This window comes from Molossus molossus, unplaced genomic scaffold, assembly GCF_014108415.1.
Source record: "Molossus molossus isolate mMolMol1 unplaced genomic scaffold, mMolMol1.p scaffold_m16_p_8, whole genome shotgun sequence".
Taxonomy (NCBI): Eukaryota; Metazoa; Chordata; class Mammalia; order Chiroptera; family Molossidae; genus Molossus; species Molossus molossus.
The window spans coordinates 86,598,469-86,609,975 of NW_023425402.1; positions in this window are offsets into that span (position 1 = coordinate 86,598,469).

The following is an 11,507-nucleotide window of genomic DNA, read 5'->3' on the forward strand; positions in this document are numbered from 1 at the left end:
AGGAAAGTACTAGATTTCTAACTAATCAAGCAGTGTTCATATAGAGTAGTCTCAGTTGTAACAACTGGCCAAACAGAACCTCTCTGAGTCAACTAAGAATTAGAACCACATTTGACCACATCAGTTCAGCTATAAAGCTAGCTCAGCACATTTTTGATTTTTAAAAAGCATCACTAAGATGATTCATCAGCCAAATGCTTTCACAAGAAAGAACAACTGATTAACAGAAATAGTTTGGTTGTTCTGTGCTTCTTCATGAGATTCCAAAGATTGCATTTTGTGTCAAATACCTCATTTCTCCTCTTGATTTTCTCTCTCATGTGTACTTCATGTTGCTGTAGTGTCTGACAGTTTATTAGAAGAAATCAGATTTGAAGCCAATGAACTCAGTCAAAAAGATATTACAAAGGTCTAGATGGCTAATCTTTTTAAATTGATTTTAGAGAGAGAGGAAACAGGAGAGAGAGAGAAAGAAAAGAGAGAAACATTGATGCAAGACAGAAACATCAATCCATTGCCTCCTGTTCTTGCCCCCACTGGAGATGGAAACTACAATCCAGGCATGTGCCCTGACCAGGAATTAAACCCACAACCCTTTGGTGTATGGGATGACACTTTAACCAACTGAGCCACCTAGTCAGAGATAAATGGCTAATTTTTGATATGAGGCTTCTGCATCTTCCATAAGTTATCTTTGTGTTTAGATCTGCCAGGCTTTGTTTGTTTGTTTTTAATATAGAGAGAGCAACTGGTCCACCTCAAGTTCCTCCATGTAGTTATCCAAATAATATCAATATTAACAATAATGACAACAACAGCAGCGACATCTTAGCAGCAAATTTTGTAATAGTAGTGTCATTTAAGGAAGAAGAGTTGCTTTTAGTACTTTGTTTCTGTTTGGGAGAGCACAATTTCTCAACCTTAATATTTCTGAGTTCCAATTCTGGATTAACCATTCATTTATTGTGTTAGTTAAATGATCTTGAGCAAGTTATCGAACTTCACTGAGCCTGGACAAAATAATCTCTCTCATGATTTTTGTAAGTTGGAAATGTCAACACTGTAGGAGTGTCTACTACATAGAAGACAACATACAAATATTATTCTTTCTCTTTCCCAGCTGGAAGACTGTCCTGACACTTTTTTCTGGCAACATCCAACTCTTCCCCAATCCACATGCTGGAACAAAGATGTAAATCATTAGTCATGCCAAAAGCTGTGAATCTCTGGTTTTGATGAGCTACCTATTCACAGACCTATGAATGAAAAGAAAATTAAAGAACATGTATGATATGCTGGAGCTGTGTCATTGTGTCTAAAGCCAGGTGAGTGTAAGATTCCTGTACAATTTTTAGGTTTTTGGGGAACAGCCTTGTCCATGAAATTAAAGGACTGGCTATAATGGCTTCATTCACCATGTATTTAATCATGGAGTCAAGGGTTCCTCAATTTCATCTCAGGTTCAATTCAAAGGTAGGAGTCCTCAGTAAATAAACTAAAAATCCTTACTAAGGACTTACAGTACATAAAGTGCCCAATTTTCAAAACGAGGCCAATACTATTTTAGGAACCATCTTGGTAGCAGAATTTCCCACTTCAGTCTTTCACTGTCCTTTCCTGCAGACAGAGGTTGTGTCCCTTCCTGGCTGGCAGAACCGCAGAACTGGCTTCAAAGGGAAATCTAAAAGGATTTGCATGAATTATGTGGACTCCAAAATGCAAGCATCTAAATCCTTTTAGAATACTTAGTATCTCGTGGGAGTCTTGTATCCCACTTTGTTACTGTAATAATACTATGAACTTGTCAAGGAGAATGAAGAAAAGTTCTCAGGAGCTGCAAGTGGAGAAAAGACCATGAAAAGGCTCTGGCCTATTATGGAAGGAAGCCTGGGAACACTAAATGGTCTCTTGAGGGATCCCTTGGGGAGCAGATACTCAGGAAACACTGGAAAAATTGAATTTAATTGACCTCCCTTTGAGGCGAAGAGGCCAATTTAAAGTAAGACTAGTAATTTAAGCTCAAAGGCCCTGTATCTGTCCTCACAGGATGGCACAGAATTACCCTCGGGATCCCCTGAGGGCCAGGCACCTTTGTCATCCTGTGGAGGTGTTTCCTTTATCTTATTCTAGTCTGATTAAGTCTCTCTTCTTTCTGTTGTTTCTTTTTCCCCCCTCTGCACACAGAAATAGATGCCTTTCACAGTCCCTTGTAGAAAAGGTGATTGTGGCTATAAATAAGTATTTCCAAAGTATATTCAATGAAAGATTTTTCTCCTGCTCAGCGCTTTTCAGATCTCCCGGACAACCCAGCGCACCCCATTTCCCAAGTTTATCTACTGGCCTCCTGGAGCAAATACACCCAAGAGCTGCACACCTTTGTCATGTTCAGATGCAGTATGTTCACAGCTGCTGTACGTTTAGGTTATTTTCACTGGCACCATTCTCCCTCCAATCACTTGTCATTCAGAGAAAACTCACCAGCAAGTTATTTTACAATATTTGTGATTCTGTTCTAGTTACTGCTCCCCTGCAGAAGAAAGTATCTCTACTATGGAAGAGGAAAAAAATCTTAACTCTATTTTTGCAAATAAAAGTTGCCAAGAGAGTTAACCTAAAGGTTCACAGGTGATCCTCAGCATAACTCCAAGTAATACCAGATCCTTCCGTGGGACATTCAGTTAGTGGAGACCAGTAGTGACAATTCCATTCTAATGTTTGTAGGAAATACATCCTAAAACATTTGAGATAATGAGGCAACAAGTTAGTAATTTACTCTGAAGTAATTCAGGCAACAAATTTATTGGTACTGAACTTGCAACATTTCTCTAAGTTTGAGATTATTTTTCAAAAATGTTCAGGTAAAGTAGAATGATTCACACAATAGCAATACAAAGAGGATTCTTTCATCTTTTAGTTTTTCAAGGGCTGCCCAGAGGGTACACAGGAAAGCTTGCCTGAAATAGGTTTGATCAGATCTTGCAGGTTACATACCTGGTTTTAAAGACTTGGATCGAGCTTTTCAGTGAGGACAGATTTGCTCATATGATTTGCTTTGCGTTCCCTGCTCTGCAAAGTTTCTAACCGAAGTCTTTCCATCTCCTCCCCTCATTCTATATCACACAGGTGACAAGGGGACAGCTTCTCTTTCCTTTATTTTGCTTCTCTTTCCTTTATTTTGCCAAGCTCTGAGACCTACATTGCCAAGGCCAGAATGTGATTGGCCATGATTAGAAAGATAACTTTTCAACCTAAAAAACAAAAAAATCTCCACGTACAATTTAATAAATTTGGTAAATCCAATCAAACAAGTAGATTACCTCTTTTGAAGTAGCAAACACTCATGAGTTAGAAGAAAAAAGAAAAGAAAAGACCATGCTATAAGTTACTAGAGTGTCTTGGATCAGAAAGAGCCCAGCGCCTGGAAGAAGATTCCCAGGGACATATCCTGGCTGTCACTTCCTGGTTATACAACCCGGGTGGGGCCAACTGCTCACACTGGCCGTGTTTCTGTGTTCTCCTCTGTAAACAGGTTTAAGATGAATACTCTCCTAATTGACTTTGTAAATGTGAAGCACTTAGAATAGTAACTGGTAGATAGTAGTTTTCCAATAAGAACTATTATTAGTATTATCTATTAAAATTTAAAATATTTATACCTTACGATTTATCAAATTCCCTTCTAATCGTCACCTCAGAAGAACACCATGTACAAGAATTACATTGCAACCATGTACAAGACACAATGCAACAATATTTGTAATAGAGAAAAAGGTAGTAACTGAAACATCCATAAATCATAGGTTAGCTAAAACTTGACACATTCCTATCATCATTTTTTATGCCGGAATTCAAAAGAGTAATCTTCATGTAGTATTGTGAAGGAAGTTGGTACACACACTATATTATTATATCTGGAAAGATAAACAAAAAAAATGTCAACCATTTGTTACCTTTTGGGAAAGGAAACTACATTAGAGCCACAATAAAAGGAATTTAACTTTGTAATCCTAATTTTCTCTAAGGAGAATATGTTTGTGCATTAATTATATAATTAAAGATTGATAATAAAAATCATCACAGTATTTCCATGCTATAGATACAGATCTTTTAAGCATGTGCTCAATTTTTGATTAGCATTGTAAATAGAAGGGACAAAATATTTTTATCCAAAATATTGAACTGGAGAGAAAATTTAACATATTTTACTTTGGGAGATAATAAATGTTATTTGCTTGTTTGCTTCTTCTCCAGCCAATTTCCAGTTCTGTGTTTTATAGAGACTAAATATAAAAGCTGTCTTTATTTTCCAACCAAATACCAACAGATAATCGGTAGGCCCTGCAGCCCCTCTGAGAAGGGACCCTGGTGGGGGGTGGGAGCAGTAAAACACGCTGAAGTTTTGGCTAGAAGGTGACAAGTTTTTTTTGTGGCTTTTTGTTCTTATTGCTGCTGCTGTCACAACCTAAAGTGTTGGACTAATAAAGGTTTTGTGTTTGGGGTGGTTGTGTTAAATGACCTTTGGGAGTGAATAGGTTTGGTTTTCTCAAAGAGACTTTCTCTTCTCTGTGCTCTTTGTTACTGTGAGTGCTATCAGAGAAATTGGGGTGTCCTTTTCCCCACTGGATGCTGGGGGTGGAGCTCTTATAGTGTCTCGGGAAAAAGAATTTTCTGAGACTTGCACAGGAGAATGAGTGATTTCAATTTGTGCGGAATGACATCTCTGGGTTTCTACAGACCCATTTCCCTCAATCCAGCTCTGGAAGAAGTATAGCTGGAGATTCAGTAAAGCTTGAAGCAAAGTCCAGAGTTTCTCATCCATGTTGGAATTGGGTCCGGTTTAGCATTAGGCTCGTTGCAGTCCATCAGTCCATTGTGTGTGGGGTCCACATGGCCATGGGGCACCTGCGAGAATGTAGGAGGACTCACTGGAAGCACCAGGAGTCCCAGGGGTCCTGAAATCACACGAGAACGAGAGCAACCAAGAGAGCAAACTCTTTTGTTTAGGGAATTGAGTATCTCGACTTTCTGTGCGTGCAATGGCCACACCCATTCTGGCCAACCGTCTCTGCCCCAGGTGTGACTGATAGCAAGCACCTTCACTAATGCCTCAACTTTAGGGGCATGCGTCTAGCTTCCCTTCGTCCAGTCCCTTCCCCCAGCGATCTGCAGGGAGTAGACTCCGTGGCTTTTTGGGGAATGTTTAACTGCAGCTTTCTGGCAAAGCTGCCCAAATGACAAGCCTATAATATCTGACCTTCCCTTTGCCCCTTTCCTGTTATTGATAACTAGCTAATTACAATAATATTATGCGGATCCATTTTAGAATAAGAAGGAAACCTGTAGTCCTGAAAGATGAAAGCTCAGACCTAGTCCTATGTGTAGGGTGCTTTCACTAGCTGACCTTCTGCAGGTTCTGTTCCAGCAGTGAAAGTCCATGTACAGCAAGAATCAGGAGAATTACTTTGTTGGGAAAATGGAGATGGGGAGGCAACAGCAATGAGCTTAGTCCTGGCTTGAGAGATTCCTTGCACTTTAGCTAGAGGACATTTAACTTCTCATTTTTTCCATTTATAAAATAGGAATGATAATAGCACCAGCAAATGTAACCCAATGCTGCATTTACACAGCACTTAAAACACTTGGATAAAAAGCAACTTAGAAAATGTCTCTGCATTACTCAATGGGATAATGGACCAGGAATATGCTTCCTTTGAAAAAGTCAAACTAATAATATTCTTACTGGTTATTTGATCTCAATATTTGTGCCAAATGCAATGGAGATAATATAGTTTCTCATGCTGCTTACATTTTTATTGCTTAGCCATAGAAAGTTCAAAATCAAACCCCTACTTATTTTTGGAGGTAGAGAAAAGCAAAATAAAGCAACTGGCCATTTGGCCACAATAAAGTTAAAAGCTTTGACTTCAAGAAAATAAAGTACTTACAATCCATTAAGTCAAATGCCTTAAAATAAAGACTGATTTAAAAGCACATGAAGTTAAGGAGTTGGCAAAAATTAGAGACAACTAGGGTGCCAGATTTCCTTATGGGCTCCAAGGAAAAAATAAGTTAGAAAAAGCCAAAACCAGAAGCGTGAGTGTGAAGCAGAAATAACCCATCCAGAGTTAGGCTTCAGAAAAAGCTGAGTTTGAGAGACAACATCCAGTCTCTTCGGTGGATCAGGAACCTATACTTCGTTCAGGATCTTCTAGCCCTGCCCTCCCCAACCCGAAGGAATTATCCTAGATTCCTGGGAGTTTGCTGCTGGAATGTCAGCTGCAGGTTTGGATTTGGAAGTTGGTTCTCGTCGGCGAAGAGGCACTGTCAGTTCCTCTGATGTTTTTCTGTCTAGAATTTGGATGCAGCTCAGTGCAGTTGGCCTGTGATTTCAGGCAAGCACGAGGGCTGGCATGAACTATCTCCAGAAAGCATGTTATGAACTTGCCATGTACTCACGTGCTAGCACGTGGGAGGACCTGCTCTCCACCCAAGCCTGGTGACTGCACCACATCACTGAACACAGATTTGCACCTGTCCAAACAGGGTGATCCTAGGTTTGCGTCACCGTTACCTGAGCAACCCTGGTGTTGATGCTAGTGGTAGGTGTGTTCTGGGTGCTCTGGGTGGCACAGACATGATCTTGCTCTCAACGCTGCTTGAAATGCCCCCAGACTAGGAAGAACCTATCTTGTTTATTTCTAAGGAAGGATTTAATTTTCATCTATCCCTAGAATGCCCTCCAGCGGACACTAACCCACATTCCACACTGTTGGGAAATTCATGTGTAAATTTGGGTGGACTCGGGGGATGGGGTGAGGAGGGCTGGGGGGATGTTTGTTTTCAGCATGTGTCCCAGGCTGACCTGGCAGTGGATGTGATACTGGCTTAAGACAAATGCTCTGGGGCTTTTCCCTGAGAATTCCTTGCTCTAATTTCCCTGGAATCCTGCTGTGAAGAACCAGCTGCTGAAATAAACAGAGCTCCCGTCGAGCCTCTGGAAGAGAGGGGTCTCTTTCTGGAAGAGAGGGGTCTCCGTTCTTTCCCTGAATGCAGCGTCTCCAAGCAAGTGAGACGTGGGACCTCTATACCATGATTACTTCAAGTCAACAGAATGAGTGGTCCATCCCCCTGTCAAATCGGATTCTTGATCTGTCTCTCAGTTATTTCAAAGAACTACAAGAAAACGTGTGTTTAAGTAATAAAGTTTGGGCAGAAAATTTTTATGGTAGATAAAAATAATGGGTCATGTTTGTAGAGCACTTTTACACACTTCCAATAAGCACTTATTTGTTCTCAACAGCCCCGAGGAAGTACAGAAGTATAACATATTTAGCGTTGGAAGATAATCGGGGGGTTATTTGCCCAGGTCCCTGCATGATCCAAGACTTCCCCGTGCAATCTGCACCCAAAAGTAGTTACAGTGATTCTATGTGTTGACTTGCCCGAGCTAACAGATGCCCAGACAGCTGGCAAAACGCTCTTCCCCGGGGCATCTGTGACAGCCAGAAGGGATTAGCATTCGAATCTGTGGACTGAGTAAAGATCATCCTCCCACTGCAGATGGGCAGCAGGCCAGCTGTTGAGGGTCTGACTAGAGCATACAAACTAAGGAAAGTTGAATTTGCTCTCTGCTTGAACTGAGGCATTCATCTTCTCTGCCCTCGGACCCTGGTGCTCCTGGTTCTCAGGCCTTCAGAACAGACTGCATTGCATCACTGGTTTCCCTGGCTCTCCAGCTCACAGACGGAGGATGGTGGGATGTCTCAGCCTCCATGATCACATGAGCCAAGGAGCCAATTCCTATAGTAACTCCTACATGCACATATAACCTGTTGGTTTTGAGTCTTCAGAGAACCACCACTAACACTTACGGCCCCAGTATGGTCCCTCCAGCCATCAGGCTCTCGCCAGGTTGCTTCTAAGTTGGCCTTTCTTTGATCTCCACCCAGCTGTAGTTCTGTCCTGCACACAGCACGGCGAGACTAGGCTAATCACTCCTCTGCACGAAATATCTGTGGACAGCTGTTGTGCTTCCCATCACTCCCCTCTCCAGCTAGCGAGTCAAACTCCCTTTCCCAGCTGGACACTCAGCATTTTTGCTTATGGAGCCTGGTTCCAGGACCTTCCCCATCCCACTCATTTTAATCTGAAGCGTTTTCTCGAAATATCCTCTCCCCCGATCTTGCCCATCGGGGAGGAAATGGAACTCTTTTTCACTGGACACAGTCTTTCTGTCAATCAGCCTAAGAGCTCAACCTGGTTGTCGGAAGCTTCATTTGCACTTGACTCATATTGAGATTGTGATCAATTCAATTGTCTAATTTTCACAAGCACTGAGTCCAATGTTTTCATTTTTGTAGTTGTGAGGTTAATTCTTTGTACTTTTATCTGAAACTTTATATTTATTTTTTACTGGTTTTCATTCAACTTGATTTTTTTCAATAATCTTTTTGAATTCTGATTCTATCCTATATCATGTGATAGCTCCTTTTTCTTTTTTAGTCTCAAGTTTGAATTTCAATTTCAGGCTATTGATTTTTTTTGTTTATATATATTTTTTGTTTACTTATTTTGACATTGATCCAGGTATTACCACCCTTGCATTTCCAGCACAGAGATTTTTTTTTAATGTCTGGAGAGTATCATATAAGTAATCATTCATTCATTCATTCATTCATTCACCAAACATTTTTTGAGCACTTACTATATGCCATGTACGTGGGTGGCAGGGATTTAATAGAGATCAAATAAAGTCTCTGCCCACAGGGAGCACATATTCCAAGAAAAGACAAATGATCAGTAGCAGAGTGTGGCGAAATAGAGGAAATAAGCATACTGGGGGAACAGAATCATTCACAGGGGAGCTGCTGTAGCTAGGTGGAGGGACACATTTTCATCAAAAGGCAGAGTGTAGGGAGGTGAGGCAGACGTTCAGAAAGAGGGACGAGAACATGGGAAGCCTTGAAGGAGATGAGAGCTTGACCAGTATGTCTAGGCCCTGAGACACCTGACCTGGTTTTGTTTCTGCCTATCTGACTATGGTCCCCAGCACAGGACTTGTTGGGTTCACTCATGGACGCAGGACATTGGTCACTCAGTCTGGCCCTGACCAGCCCTCACGTGGCAGGTGCAGTGTGTAAGGAATCGGGGGCGCCGCCGAATAAAACAGAGAAGAGACTGGAGAGCCAATCAGGGATAAACAGGGATCAGGCTTTATTGGGTGCACTCCGGGCGGGTTCACAGACTCCGGGGGTCAGGAGTCGGAGAAGCCGCGCTCAATGTAGGGGCTTGTGTCTTTTATATCTGCCTGTTGTAGCTGGAATTTGTCCCTTAGGGTTTGGCCCTGCGGGGGCTATGCATGGAGCCTCTGGAATGTGAATCGATAAGAGCAAGATGGGAGTTAATCTACAAGCTCGAGGCAGGCCGTTCAGGGTGGGAGGCAAGGCTGAGCAAGGAGACAATGGTCCAGCACTTTGCCTGGCGCCAGTCCCCAGGCTATCGGACATTCCCGACTCTGTGATAATGACAAAGGGGCGCAGGTGTCTTTCTGGCTACTTCATGCTGGACAGGGGCGGCGTTAGGGGAGGGGGCCCATGTCGGCATGATCCGGGCCTGAGGATCTGGCGAGAGGTTGATAATGGCTTAGCATCATGATCTCGTGCACCGTCTGGCTGGTGAGGGCCTTCAGTCGGTTTTGTAGTAGGGAGGAGAGTAGTCGCAGGAGACAGGGTCCGAAGGCTAGGGCTAGAAAAAGGACAGTTAGGGGACCCATAAGCGGCAAAACCCAGTGTGCCCAGTTGGAATTGAGCCAGGTGCTCCAAGATTGATCTCCCCTTTCCCGAATGCGTTGTGCTATTAGTCAGGGTGATGTTGGGAACAGGCAGGGAGGCGTCCTGGGGGACTATATTGATGTTGGGGGTGAGATATACCAAGGTGCAGGTGCCGGTCCAGTTAGTGGGGAGACACATATAGGTGGTGGACCCATACATATGGCAGAGTAGGCTGAGGAGGACAGAGATAGGCAGACCCAACAGGCAGGCGCAAATGTGGAGTTGGCCTTATAGAGGAGGCGTTGGGTCAAATTCAGGGTACGGAACAGATGGGAGGATTCCAGAAGCGAAGGAGAGAAGGCGGCAAGAATGAGTGGGCAACCAGGGGCGAGGCCCAGAGTCAGAAAGATGTATAGCAGAATCATAATGACTTATCGAGGATGATCCAATTAGGGCGTCTTGTATATTTTGATTTTGGTCGGCCCTAATGGAGTGCAGGTGAAGCGAGGCTCCGGGACTGGTTGCTCTTCTGGAATTAGGGCTTTCTTTATCCTAGAGAGATGGATCCAGGCGGAGACAGTGTTCCTCTCGTGAGCCATTTCATGGGGATTTCCACTTGAAAGACCACATGCAATCAGGAATTACAGGCCGAGCGGGCACAGACACGATGCAAAGCACGGGTCCCTATGAAAAGTCCCAGTTGCTGTCCAGTTCAGTATGTGTGAGCATGTGTGTGCAAATGCTTGTTCACGGTTCTTACTCCACAGCATGAGTGTTTCCTTGCAGGTGTAGTCCTTCCACTAACCCTATTACCACTTTCAATCTTCTAATGTCACACAGTAATGCCAACCCAGGGGAAAGGTCACCTGGAAAATTAATATCCAAGCTTAATGATACCAGCCTCTTGCCCAGATCAGCTCTGGCTTCCAATTTTCCTTCTTCCCGGGTTACATTAAATGATACGCACATAAGCCAAGGAGGGACCACCACTGGGCCCTTCTCAGAAGTCTAGGATACAGAGAGAAAAATGACAAAAAATATGTGGTCAGCATAAAAGCTTCAGAATATTTCCCCCAAACAGACTATAAAACAACATGCATTGAATTTAACAGACCTGTTTTGATTGCAGTAATTTCTGAGAAGAATCTTAACCTCTCTAGCTTTCTCTATAAAAATAAAGAGATTGACATTAACTGTGTTCAATTTCCTGTTGCCACATAGAGTAAAAGTCTGTGACTGCCAGTTGACTGGATAGCATAAGGAGTGAAATACATTCAAGGTCAGGGAAGAGAGTGTTCTGTTTCCATCAGTCCGTTTTCCGACAGGGAAGTGACAGACATAGGAAGGCCTCTAGGTCAGCAAGACCTGACATAAATTCTGTTTCTGTCGTTCATGAGCTCTGTGGATAAGGTATTTATTCTTGCTAGCCTCGGGGCCTCCTCCATAACCCGGTGGACTACAGTACTTATCTGATTAAATAAGATAACGGATCTCAAATGCTAACTCATATGTAGATTTTAACCAATGTTAACTCTTTAATCTTTTCCCCCTTTCTGAGATATGTATGTACTTAACAGGAGAGAAAACTTTCTTATAACTGGGACATTTGATACATTTCCTTTACTCATAAATGAGGGACTTATCTGAAAAACTGTTTTCATGGCAAGACTTCCAACAATATTGAGTCTTTTCTGTCAACAATGTTTAGATATTCAGAAGCATCATTCTTTTCAATGG